Below are 13285 nucleotides of genomic sequence, written 5' to 3'. Positions count from 1 at the left end.
AAAATCATGAAGAAGGCCTTAATGAGGTATTAATAATATATAGTACGGTCATGAAAAAAGTAGGTAAAACCCTTTGGAAATTGTTGACTTTTTCAATATACACTAACAGGTATACATTAGATCTTGAGTAAAATATTTAAGAAAATGAAAATGCAGATCTGTCATATTGAAAATTTAAAGCGGAACTAAACCCTCCTATCCTTTACAGCTAAGGAAGCTGCCATCTTAACCTCAGTGTGATCTGCAGTTGCTTTGGTACCGCACATCAGTTGTGACACCAGCCATTTCGGTTGAGAGCACAAGTACCTGTGACAGCTATTATCCTCAGCATGCCTTGAACATAACTGTTCTGGCAAATAGTTAAACAGTGGGTTTATTTCCGCTTTACTTTCACCCCCTACATTTACCACCACTTCAGATTCATGAAATTAGAATCAGGTGTTTCAGATTAGGTACTAATGGTTAAAGCGATTTGTAAACCATTTAACAAAAATAAATAACAAATATGCCTATACTTACCTGCTCTGTGCAATCCTTTTGCACAGAGCAGCCCCTCCAGCGCTCCAGGCCCCTCCTCTTCATCAGGTGCCCCCACAGAAAAAACAAATAGTGTAGCACTCAAAAAAATTGTGTATCATATTAGTCCATCATAAACAGACAGTGTGGATATTGTGAAAAGAAGTCCATCATTTGTGGATCAGATATAGGAATGAATCTTAAGTGATACTTGATTATGAAGTGCAGATGACAAAAAATAGTAAGGTTGGCACGCTTACTGATAGGCACGTGGTCTGCTCAGGATATTCAAAATTAAATGTTCTGCAGGGGAGATTGGATTTGTGCAGAGCCAGTAAACCAGTTTGGCGAATCTGTATTTCTGTTTTCCTCAATAATGGCTTATCTGTCTAGCAGAGGAAAGGCATGTTGCTACTAAAAATTCAATACTAATTGATTTTTTCTTTGTTTTATTTAACTATTGGGTAATTGCACAAGTTAGGTTGAACTATGCTCTGCTCAATGGTCATCATCATTGAGCATGGGTGAGGCCTTTGAGCCTCCAACCCCTTGAGCTGACAGTGACCTACTACTACTACTACCCAATTTGGACATTTTTACTTAGGGGTGTACTCACTTTTGTTTTCAGCGGTTTAGACATTAATGGTTGTGTGTTGAGTTATTTTGAGGGTACAGCAAATTTACACTGTTATACAAGCTGTACACTTACTACTTTACATTGTAGTAAAGTGTAATTCCTTCAGTGCTGTCACATGAAAAGATATAACATATTTACAAAATGTGAAGGGTGTACTCACTTTTGTGAGATACTGTAAATGAGACCTGATATTCAAGGAGTTGAAGCTTGCTGTAAAAACACAAATTGTATAAACTACTTTGAGCGTATCAGCAAATCATCCCAGTTCACGTCATGACTCTGGAGGGGTTCTACAGTCTGGTAATTTGACAAGACCCTATTACCCCCAAAACTGCAGTCTGGAACAACAGTGGTACGCAAAATTCTGTAATTAGACTCTTTTATATGGCAGTAGAATCAATGTTGTTGTAGCAGGTGATTCAGCAATACAGATGAGTAAATCCAACTGCGACTGTGCTTCATCTAGCAGTGGGAAAGGAACCACTAAAGAGCAGCCCGCTACTTCCTGTCCTCTCCCCGCAGGGCAGCAGTGGATGAGAACGCAGGGGATCTTGTGAGAGGAGGAATTATAGCGTTCCCTGCGATGATTACAATCAACATAAAAATTATCCGCCGATGACATTTCTCAGACCACATGGGCAGCCATCTTCAGAGGTGGCCGCTCTTAATTACAGCGAGAAATGGAAAGTCTTAAAATTTCATGTAAAACATCGAGCTTACATGCCGTGTATTTGTTGGTTCAATAAACGTGTGATTCTTTTCAGACGATGGCATCTTCAGCGCCACCAGTCGTTTTCTGAGATCAATAAGCTTTCTGTAATGAAAAAAAAAAAAAACTATTTCAAAGCTGTACACAATTTTTGTTGGCTTAACTGTATCACCATACTTGGTAGTTCCAATGATCTGATTCTAAGACTCAGAATTTTTATTTCTACCTGAATTCTTACCTTATCAACACGTATTTTAGGCTAAAACTAAAACGGCTAGGTTCGTTTAGAAGGCGTTGTCTGGTTACTAGCTGCATTTGTTCTGAAAATAATACAAATACCTTGATGACATGGTCTGCTCAGAATATTCAAAGTGAAAGGTTCTGCAGGGGGGATTGGATTTGTGTAGAGCCGGTAAACTGGTGTAGCAAATTTGTATGTCTGTTTTCTTCAGTAATGGCTGATCTGTCTAGCAAAAGCAGAGGAACACCATGTCTCTAGTGTAAATCCAGGGAGTTCTTATAGCAGACCGATATTTTATTTAACTATTGGATCATTGCATAGTTAGGTTGGAACAAGACATAATCCCATCAATACAAACAGTATTTTAAAATACCAGTGAATCTAAATGAACTACCGTATATACTCGAGTATAGGCCAACACAAATATAAGCCGAGGCACCTAATTTTACCACAAAAAACGTGGGTAACATATTGACTCGAGTATAAGCCTAGGGTTGGAAATGAGCAGCTACTGGGTAAACTGTGCCCACCTGCAGCCTCAATATGCCCACCTGCAGCCTCAATGTGCCCACCTGCAGCCTCAATGTGCCCACCTGCAGCCTCACTTTCCCCATGCGCAGCCTCACTTTCCCCATGCGCAGCCTCACTTTCCCCATGCGCAGCCTCACTTTCCCCATGCGCAGCCTCACTGTCCCCATGCGCAGCCTCACTGTCCCCATGCGCAGCCTCACTGTCCCCATGCGCAGCCTCACTGTCCCCATGCGCAGCCTCACTGTCCCCATGCGCAGCCTCACTGTGCCCATGCGCAGCCTCACTGTGCCCACCTGCGGCCTCACTGTGCCCACCTGCGGCCTCACTGTGCCCACCTGCGGCCTTACTGTGCCCATCTGCAGCTGTACCTTTGATAACCAAAACAGCGGGTGTCTCCCACTGTGTCATGCAGTCTGTTCAGCGGCCGTCCATTGTAACAAAGCCCTGCCTCCTAATCGTCCGTGATAGACGGAACACTGATACGGTTTCCCAGCATTGTATCAGTGTTCCGTCTATCACGGACAAGGAGGAGTTGGGGCTTTGTTACAATGGACGGCCACTGAACAGACTGCATGACACATCGGGAGGCGCCCGCTCTTTTGGTTATCAAAGGTACAGCTGCACATGGGCACAATGAGGCTGCACCCTCACTCGAGTATAAGCCGAGAGGGGGGTTTTCAGACTAAAAAAGGTGCTGAAAAACTTGGCTTATACTTGAGTATAGACAGTGCTTTAGTATGCTGCAATATGGATACCTTCTAAGGCAATTGGATACTTCCTGGATAAACAGTTTATATTAATAGCCATTTATGCTTTGTGCTGCTTTATTTTTTTTTTTTTTTTTTTTTTTTTAACAGTTGGCTAACTAGCAGCTGAGGAAGTCTATTCCAAATATTACCAGCTCCTCTTGTAACAAAGCCTCTCTTTATGCTGTATGTTAAAACTCTTTTCCTCCAGGTGCAAAAACCCATGAACCTAAAGTGATTCATTTTTATTTTTTTTATTTGATTTTTTACAATGTTTAATATATGGAATATGGAATATTTATGTATTTATTCCAGCTTATAAAATCACCCCTTATAAATAAATAGGAAGTAGCTGAGGCACTCCACTGTCTTGAGCAGTAGTATGTGTCAAACTAAAATAGTTTATTCTATCCAAAGTTTGAATGGATCCATCCATTCTTCTCAAGCCTTTACACTCATGTGAACTTTAATGGCATCCCAGTCTTAGTCCGTAGAGTTCAATATCGAGTTGGCCCACCCTTTGCCGCTATAACATCTTCGACTCTTCTGGGAAGGCTGTCCACAAGGCGTCCCAATACTTTTGGAAATGTGTATATGTGGTGGGCTTTATCGCCCACAGGCCACACATATGCATCGCTGGATGGCCGATGTTTCTGTGCTGACGGCGTGCTCCCAGCACAGAGACCGAGCTGGAAAGACAACTCTTGTCCCTTACTAATGAACAGTTGCCAGCAGGCTTGGTTCCTGCTCATGTGACCACCAATCATAGTGGTCACGTGAATGGCCAATCTTTCCCACTGCCTTTCCTTTAGATGATGATATGAACGGGATGGGTTAACAACGTTGGACTGCGATTCATCATATGGTTGTGCAGAATTAACCTCTTTTTGTTTGGACACAAACTCCTGATCAAGATCCATGAGTGCCTCTACATCTTTCTTTTTACAGCGCCTTGAGAAGGTATTCATACCCCTGGAAATGTTCCTCATTTGTCATGTTACAATCAAAAACATAAATGTATTTTATTGGATTTTATGTTATAGACCAACACAAAGTGGAACATAGTTATGAAGTGGAAGACAATTCTAAATGTCTTTCAACATTTTTTACAAATAAATATCTGAAAAGTGTGGCATGCATTTGTGTTCAGCCCCCTTTACTCTGATACCCCTAACTAAAATCTAGTGGAACCAACTGCCTTCAGAAGTCGCCTAATTAGTAAATATAGGGTAATAAAGTTGTGGAGAAGTTTAAAGCAGGGTTAGGTTATAAAAAAATATCCCAAGCTTTGAACATCTCATAGAGCACTGTTCAATCCATCTGAAAATGGAGAGAGTATGGCACAACTGCAAACCTACCAAGTCATGGCCGTCCACCTAATCTCACAGGCTGGGCAAGGAGAGCATTCATCAGAGAAGCAGCCAAGAGGCCCATGGTAACTGGAGGAACTACAGAGATCCACGGCTCAGGTGGGAGAATCTGTCCACAGGACAACTTAGTCCTGCTCTCCAAAAATGTATGGAAGAGTGGCAAGAAGAAAGCCATTGTTGAAAGAAAGCCATAAGAAGTCCCATTTGCAAGAAGCCATATGGGGACACAGCAAACATGTGGAATAAGGCTCTCTGGTCAGATGAGACCAAAATTTGACTTTTTGGCCTAAAATCTGAACGCTATGTGTGGCTGAAAAGTAACATTGCACATCACCCTGAACACCCCATCCACACCGTGAAACATGGTGGTGGCAGCAACATGTTGCGGGGATGCTTTTCTTCAGCAGGGACAGGGAAGCTGCTCAGAGTTGATAGGAAGATGGATGGAGCTAAATACAGGGTCATTTTAGAAGAAAATCGGTTAGAGTCTGCAAAAGACTTGAGACTGGGGCGGAGGTTCACCCTCCAGCAGGACAACGACCCCAAATATACAGCCAGAGCTAAAATGGAATGAGTTACATCAAATCATATTCATGTGTTAGAATGGCCCAGTCAAAGTCCAGACCTAAATCCAATTGAGAATCTGTGACAAGACTTGAAAATTGCTGTTCAGACACTCTCCATCCAATCTGACAGAACTTGAGCTATTTTACAAAGAAGAATGGGCAAAACATTTCACTCTCTAGATGTGGAAAGCTGGTAGAGACATCCCCAAAAAGACTTGCAGTTCTAACTGCAGTGAAAGGGGGTTCTACAAAGTATTGAATGCAGGGGGGCTGAATACAAATGCACGCCACACTATTCACATATTTATTTGTAAAACATTTTGAAAACCATTTATCATTTACCTTTCACTTCACAATTATGTGCCACTTCGTGTTGGTCTATCACATAAAATCTCAGTAAAATACATTTACTTTTTTGGTTGTAACATGACAAAGGGGTATGAATACTTTTTCAAGGCACTGTATTTATAGATGTTACTTTGCTGCAGTGGATTAGGGGAGATACTTCCTGGACAATGAAGTGCAATTACTTTCAATGGATGGTCCCTTATCATAAAGATATCTCCATCACACCCCAAAACATTAATAGCCCTCAAAGGCAGGGTGCTGGAGCGACTGCTGGATGGCACCATACCAATCAAAAATATGTTGGCAGTACACATCAGTCTGCAATCAAATCACCCTATTGACATTTGTTCAGCATGTCATGAACCACCAGGGGTCCCCTTATTATTACATCACTGTGCATGATGAAGGGACCCCTGGTGGTTCCGACATTTTGTGTCTTGTCCGCAGCTTGACATGCTGAGCAAATGTTAATAAAGATGATTTGATTGCAGAAGGCAGAGGTGTGCTGGTAACATATTCGTATATCTCCCCATAAACAATTCTGCTCAGAGGTAAAAGCGCCAACAACTTCAAGTATTTCAAATGTTTACTTGCAGTATTTTTCCTTTCAAAAACTTTTTTTTTTTGCTTGCAATGTGCCACTGAACTTGCTTGAATTCTACCAGTCAAGAAAGTATAATTTCCTTAGTACAGCCCTCTACCATATTGCATGTCATAGCCATTACCTTTTCTGGGACTATCTAACTACCTTGTGTGCTGGCACAGCTCCTCCCCCTTCCCCTCACCGGTTTACATCATCTTTAGGCCCCTTTCACACTTTTGCAAATTGTGCTGCGACTTGGGACTGCAAAGTCGCATGACGAGTCAAACCCCATGATTTCCAATGAACACCATATCTGTGCGACTTCAAAGTAGTGTTGATGTCCATGTTTATTGTGCTTATTCCATAGATCACAAGTTTACACAGGCATTCCTTAAAATCGCGGCAAAATCGTGTGGCAGTGTGAAAGGGGCCCTAATGTAGTAGCTATGGAAAGAGTGAAGGGGAAAACAATAGTGTCACGTGAGGGACAAATCTAAGTCTGTTGAAGTTGCTTATATTATGTCCAAGATCCCATGAGAATATTGTTGTTGAAATGGTGATCTGATGACAGGGTCTCTTTAATATCATCAGTTCTAATGCTGCGTACACACGATCGGAATTTTTGACCAGACTAGGTCTGGCAGAACGGAATCCGTCAGGACAGTTTGATCGTGTGTGGGCTCCAGCGGACTTTTCTTTCCCAAAAGTCAGACGGATCTAGAAATAAAACATGTTTTAAATCTTTCCGACGGACTTGAGTCCAGTCGAAAAGTCTGCTCATCTGTGTGCTAGTCCGATGGACAAAAACAGACGCTAGGGCAGCTATTGGCTACTGGCTTTGAACTTCCTTATTCTAGTCTGGTCGTACGTCATCACGTTCGAATCCGTTGAACATTTGGAGTGATAGTGTGTGGGCAAGTCCATTAGTTTGAAAGTCCGGCGGACCCCCGCTGCAAAGTCCGTCGGATTGTCCGCCAGACCTAGTCCGTCAAAGTCCGATCGTGTGTACGTGGCATAAGACATGGGAGATAGGAGGGATGGGGCCAAGGATGTCTTTTTTTATTTTTTATTTTTTTTAAGTCAAGGAATTGCTTAATTTTGGTTTGTATCTTTTCTTCTACTGAGCTGCTTCTCTAGTAGCTGCTTCATGATACTTGATGAACACTGCCATGTTGATGATATGTTGTCATCCTTCTCTATTTATTGCTAACCTTTGCTCTAGAAACTCACTTTCACTATTCCAGTCCTCCACAACACACAAAGGTTCTAGATCAGTGATTCTCAACCAGGGTTCCTCCAGAGGTTGCTAGGGGTTCCTTCAGCACTGGGCAATTTCTGCCTCTCAGATAAGTTTCCACTGACACCATTGATATATTAAGCTATCTGTAAGGAGGTAATTTTTCCCAATGACCACAAGTGTAAGGACCATTCTTCCCACTGACCATCACACTAATGTATCATGAGTTGTAGATTTCTAATTTTTAGAAGGGGTTCCCCGAGACCAGAGAACTATTTCAAGGGTTCCTCTGTGTTGAAAAGGTTGAGAAAGGCTGTTCTAGATTTAAAACGTCTGTACTTACCTTTTTTAAATTCATGGTGTACCCACTCCCTGCTGCCATTTTGTCTTAGCTGGGAATGATGTGAACCCTTCTCCTAGGGATACCGATGTCACATGTTGCAGGAGGCCATCTGGCGCAGTGTCATCATAGAGCCAGCTACAAGATCCCGTAAGGATAGCTGACTCTGATGACAAAGATGGACAAAAATGGTGGCATGGAATTGGGCAGCAAGGTAGAAATGGACAACATATGGTTCACTGGGCTTGTGAGCAGGTTTTTTCTGCTTAAAAGTCCATCAAAGGTAAGCAGTATATTGCAGGCTCATTGAATGAAAATGTGAAGTTCCTCATTAAAATGTTCTAGTTTGATAGTCCACGTAGAGATGTGCAACTGGTGATTCGTAAACTGATATAAAGTATTAAATAATCTATAATTTTTCTCTTGTAAAGAGTGTCCATGTAGAGTAACAGTGAACGTTGTGTGCCGCCTGTGATGAGCCATTCTTAGGAGATTTGTGAACAGGAATCAATAAAACAGAATTAAACTAGTTCAATCTACGCAGCTCTGCCATTCATCACTCAGTGCCGATATTGAAGGTCAGGGATGTGACTGGAAGCTAGTGGGCGTATGTCGCAGGATAATATACCTCGGCTGTGACTGGGCCTTAGGGGACTTTGCACATTGACAGGCCTCGAGGAGGCGATGCGTAATATCAGGCCCGTCTGTGAGGCTTATCGTTTCCGTCATTCATTTATTGTGCTCATTCTTAACTATGCGCTGAGGAGATTCCTGAGTAGACTCCGGAGGAATGTGATACATATTGATTTGTGTGTGCACCGCAGCGCTTCCTGTCAATGTGATTGATCTGTTTCAAGGAGCCTTCAGAATCTGCTTTATGCCTTATCTGCATGTAATCGGCGCTCTTTTAGTCTCTCCGTTTGTGGATTGATAGAAAGCAATTGCTTCTATGTCCTTAAGTGACTGCATGTCTTAGGATGAGCTTTGTGGGGGACGGGACCTAGGGAGCCATGTTTGTTCTTTGACATCACAGTAGAATGCAGAAGATGCTCTCTTTAGCTGCTAAGGCTCTTCCAGTTAGATGAAGTATTGACATGTTGTTCTACCTTTTTTAGTCAGAAAATATAATTTTCCAGTTTTATATGTGACAATAGTTTAGCGCTAACCCCATTTTCTTTATAGTTAAAGTGATTGTAAAGTCTCCGTCTTCTTTATATATATATATATATATATATATATATATATATATATAAATATATATATAAATAAAAATAACAAACCTGTTATGTTTACCTGCTCTGTTGCAGTGGATTTGCACAGAGCAGCTCAGATCCTCCTCTTCTCAGGTCCCTCATTGGTGCGCCTGGCCCCTTCCTCCTGTCAAGTGCCCCCACAGCTAGCAGCTTGCTATGGGGGCACCCGAGCTGAGTCACAGCTCTCTGTGTCCATTCGGACACTGAGCCTCAGCCTAGCCCCGTCCCGCCCCACTACTCTCTCTCCTGATTGGCTGACTGGCTCCCACCGCTGTCAAAGTTAATGGTGCCGCTCCTGTGTCTCGGCCAATCAGGAGGGAGAATGCCCATGAAAGCAATCTAATTCCTTGGTCTTTGAATCATCTGAGCTCATGTCTGTGAGTTGCGTGGAAGCAGGACAACCAAGTTGGTGATATCCAGACAGGCGAATATACTCCTACAGCGAGTTTGATTTCTGTAATGGGGGGTCCATTATATCTAGTAAGAGGCTAACTTTTACCTTATGATCTTCTAGGGCCCTAAGGCTGGATTCACACCTATGCATTCTTTGTGCTTTTTGCATTTTGCAGATTTGCAATAAAGTCCATTTAACATGGTTTCCTATGGAACATATTCGGTAGTGCAAATATGCAAAAATGCAAAAAGCACTAAAAATGCATAGGTGTGAATCCAGCCTAATAGAACATTCTGTTACAACCAATCATCTGTGCCGCTTCTCTATCTTTATGTTCAAAAGTTTTTATTTATTAAAAGCAGTGGCTGCTGTTTTTTTTTTTTTTTTTTGCTGCCACCCGTTTGCCAGTCGCTCCGGCACTTATCCCAACTAGGCAGGTAGCGGGCAGTAGGCAGCATGCAGTGTCTCCGTGTCCTCTCCTCCATTGGCGGCTTCCAGCGTACGGCTCCTCCCCCCTCCTTCTAGGCATCCAATAGGATTGCCTGTCCTTTCCGCCGATCAAAACCTGCTTCCTGATTGGCCGGGAGGAGGATCAGTGTTACAATAGCGAATATATATTTGCTGTTGTAACACACCTGGGTGGGCTGTGAGCACATTCTCTGTGCCCTGAGCTCACCCTATTTTGAAGCCTATTAGAGCCTCTGACTCTAAGCAGTGCTTCAACCCCCCCGCATTGGAATCCATGCGCTCAGTGTTCTGAAAAGGGGGAGGCGGCAATGGAAGGGGGGGCGGCACCTGTGCACCCTTAATGGATGAGCCACCCCTGATAACAAGAGTTAAGAAGGTGTACAACCAAAAAGCCAATATAGATGTCAACAGAGTTGTTCAGAGCGAAATGTATACAGCTAAACAGCAGCCCCAAAAAATATAAGGAATTGGCAGGATTTAAATTATTATAATACCATGTAAAGTGTTCAAAAGCAGGTATAGCCTGTAGATGAGACACAATAAAGAGTTGGAGATAGGGAGGATATGGGAGAGTATGAGCAGGGCTGGTGCAAGGATTTTTGACACAGTAAGCGAAACCTCATTTTGCCGCCCCCTCCCCTTGGCTGATTCCGCCCCCTTTCCCTGCCCATGTAAATCCCACCTTTTAAATAAAGCGCCCATCAAATGCAGCCTCACCAGCGCCCATCAAATGCAGCCTCACCAGCGCCCATCAAATGCAGCCTCACCAGCGCCCATCAAATGCAGCCTCACCAGCACCCATCAAATGCAGCCTCACCAGCGCCCATCAGTTCATTTTTGCTTGCTGCGGGAGTCGGGACACAGACACAGTCCTCCGCCACTGCTGTGCCTCTGACACTATGTGCGAATGGAGCGGCGGCTGTCTGCTGATGCTGAGACATAGTTACTTGCTGAAGAGAGTAGGAAAACCAGTGACCGGGCGCCCTAGGCGGCCGCCTAGTTTGCCTAGTGGTAGCACTGGCCCTGAGTATGAGGGAAGATGAAGGAGTTTAAGCAGAGACCTAGAACACACAGAATACACAAGTTTTATAAGTTATCCTTGGTGTGGAAGAGAGAGGCGTCTGTACATGGTTCGCCCATAGTTCTCAGGTTTGTTCAAATAGCTTCTGTTTGTCATTTATTAAGCTAGCCACCTTCTCATTTAGCATGATCCAAGATATTTTATGCTTCATGCAGAGGATAGAGACAGAGGGTGGTCGTTTTACCCGCTAACAGCATAAAATAAATCAGTCTTTTCATAGGACGCGGCACTCCCGCTTCTCAATCTTAGAGGTTGTAAACCTACGAAAAAAGAAAAATAAACAAGCCCTGCAAGACAAAGGCATAATGAGCTAGTATGCATCGCATACTAGCTCATTCTGAAATATTTACCTCGGAATGATGCCCTAATCAGTGTCTGGCACTCCAAATACATGGCGGACATCTTCCACCGGAGTTACTAATGGGTTTATGGATCCGGCGCTGTGATTGGCCGGAGCCGCGATGATGTCACTCGCGCACTTGCGTGCGAGAGGCGCCGGTCATGGCACGAGTCCTGAAGAAACTGCACCAGCGGCCGTTTCTTCAGTGTGCATGCACCGATAACATTGGCAGCAGCGCATACACTGAATATCTCCTAAATTGTGCAAGTTTAGAAGATATTCAAGGTACCTACAGGTAAGCCTTGTTATGGTGTAACACCGTTCACAGCCACCTTAAAGAGGAAGTAAACCCTGATGAGTTTACTTCCTCTTTCATTCCCTGCAAAGGCAAAGCATAAGCATAGTAGTCCATTATATGTCACTTACCTGACACAGGAGCCAGCGAAGTCACCCCTGTCCCCTGTAGTCCGGCGCATCCATCTTCTCGGTGGGGTCTCGCAGCTCCGCCACTGTCATTCGGTGAAGCTGCGATGACGTCACTCCCGCGTATGCGCACGGGAGCCATCTCCGCTGGTGACGGTGCCGCGCCTGCGCGCGCCGTAGACAGCAGTGCCTGTCTTCCGGCAAATATCTCCTAAACCGTATAGGTTTAGGAGATATTTCTTGGATCTACAGATAAGCCTTAATCTAGGCTTACCTGTAGGTCAAAGTGTGTTGTAAGGGTTTACAACCACTTTAATCCTACCCAACTCCCAACTGTAACTCATTTTAAACCCAATCCCTAGTTTTGATCTATTGTACAAACCTTTCTAAAAAAAAAAAGACAAAATATCTGTTGTTTATCAAAAATTGTTTACTAACAGCCATTAGTAGGGTGCATTCACACCTGAAGCTTGTAGTTCGAAGCTCAAAGCTTCAATACGTTGAAACATAAAAAATATATTATTTTCTATGGTGCTTGTTCACACCTGAACTCAAAAATGCCAGTTTGTACTGCTGTCTGTGTCCCCATTAGGGGGATTCATTCTTTCTATTTGTCCTGTTTACCGTTGGCATTGAAAGGGGAAGTAAAAGAAAAGCCCACATTTTGGGTTGTCCCCAGAAAAGTCATAGAGAGGGATTCTTCCAATGTGGATGCCATTTCTGATGGAATAGGGGTCCCTTTTATTTGCAGGGATTTCCTCCCTCTTCCTGTTTTGGCTATGCGACAGGAAGTGAAGATAAGTCTCCCCAATGGGGCACAGATGGCAAAATATAACCCAATATAACCTTCCCTCACTCTATCTATAATGAAAAAAAAAGTTTCCCTACAGGTCTACTTTAATCTTTGACAGGAGTATGTCCTCTGTCTACTTACGTTGTTATAGTGCTCTCAAAACTTCGACCCAGGGGAGAAATGCGACCTTTGTCTGGCCCGTGGGACACTATTCCTCCCACTGACACCAATGTTGGGGCGCTATTCCTCCCACTGACACCAATGACGGGGCACTATTCCAATGACTGGGTACTATTCCTTCCACTGAAACCAGTGACAGGGAACTATTCCTCCCACTGACACCAATGATGGGGCCTTATTCCTCCCACTGAAACCAGTGATGGGGAACTATTCCTCCCACTGACACCAATGTTGGGGCCTTATTCCTTCCACTGACACCAATGATGGGGCCTTATTCCTTCCACTGACACCAGTGATGGGACACTATTCCTTCCACTGACACCAATGTTGGGGCCTTATTCCTCCCACTGACACCAATGATGGGGCCTTATTCCTTCCACTGACACCAGTGATGGGACACTATTCCTTCCACTGACACCAGTGATGGGCCACTATTCCTTCCACTGACACCAGTGATGGGACACTATTCCTTCCACTGACACCAGTGATGGGACACTATTCCTTCCACTGACACCAGTGATGGGGCACT

General features: G+C 43.7%; 1 protein-coding gene and 1 long non-coding RNA gene across 11 annotated transcripts in view; one reads left to right on the top strand and one right to left on the bottom strand.

Moving 5' to 3' along the window:
- Positions 1-13285, top strand: part of MAGI1 (membrane associated guanylate kinase, WW and PDZ domain containing 1) — a 708238-nt gene that overhangs the window by 202908 nt on the left and 492045 nt on the right. The window lies entirely within an intron of this gene.
- LOC143927698 (uncharacterized) overlaps positions 1-13285 on the bottom strand; it is an 82969-nt gene that overhangs the window by 13164 nt on the left and 56520 nt on the right. Inside the window, exon 2 of one of the 2 annotated variants that reach the window (XR_013262307.1) lies at positions 1874-1967. This is a non-coding gene — a long non-coding RNA (uncharacterized LOC143927698). Of the gene's footprint in view, positions 1-948; positions 1968-13285 lie in introns of those variants that run through there. The other variant, XR_013262306.1, reaches the window with a different exon arrangement.

This window comes from Lithobates pipiens, unplaced genomic scaffold (genome assembly GCF_037356315.1).
Source record: "Lithobates pipiens isolate NorthernLeopardFrog02 unplaced genomic scaffold, aLitPip1_a1.2 Scaffold_23, whole genome shotgun sequence".
NCBI classification, from domain to species: Eukaryota; Metazoa; Chordata; class Amphibia; order Anura; family Ranidae; genus Lithobates; species Lithobates pipiens.
Note: the sequence above shows the minus strand (reverse complement) of the source record. Positions and strands in the feature narration are given on the sequence as shown.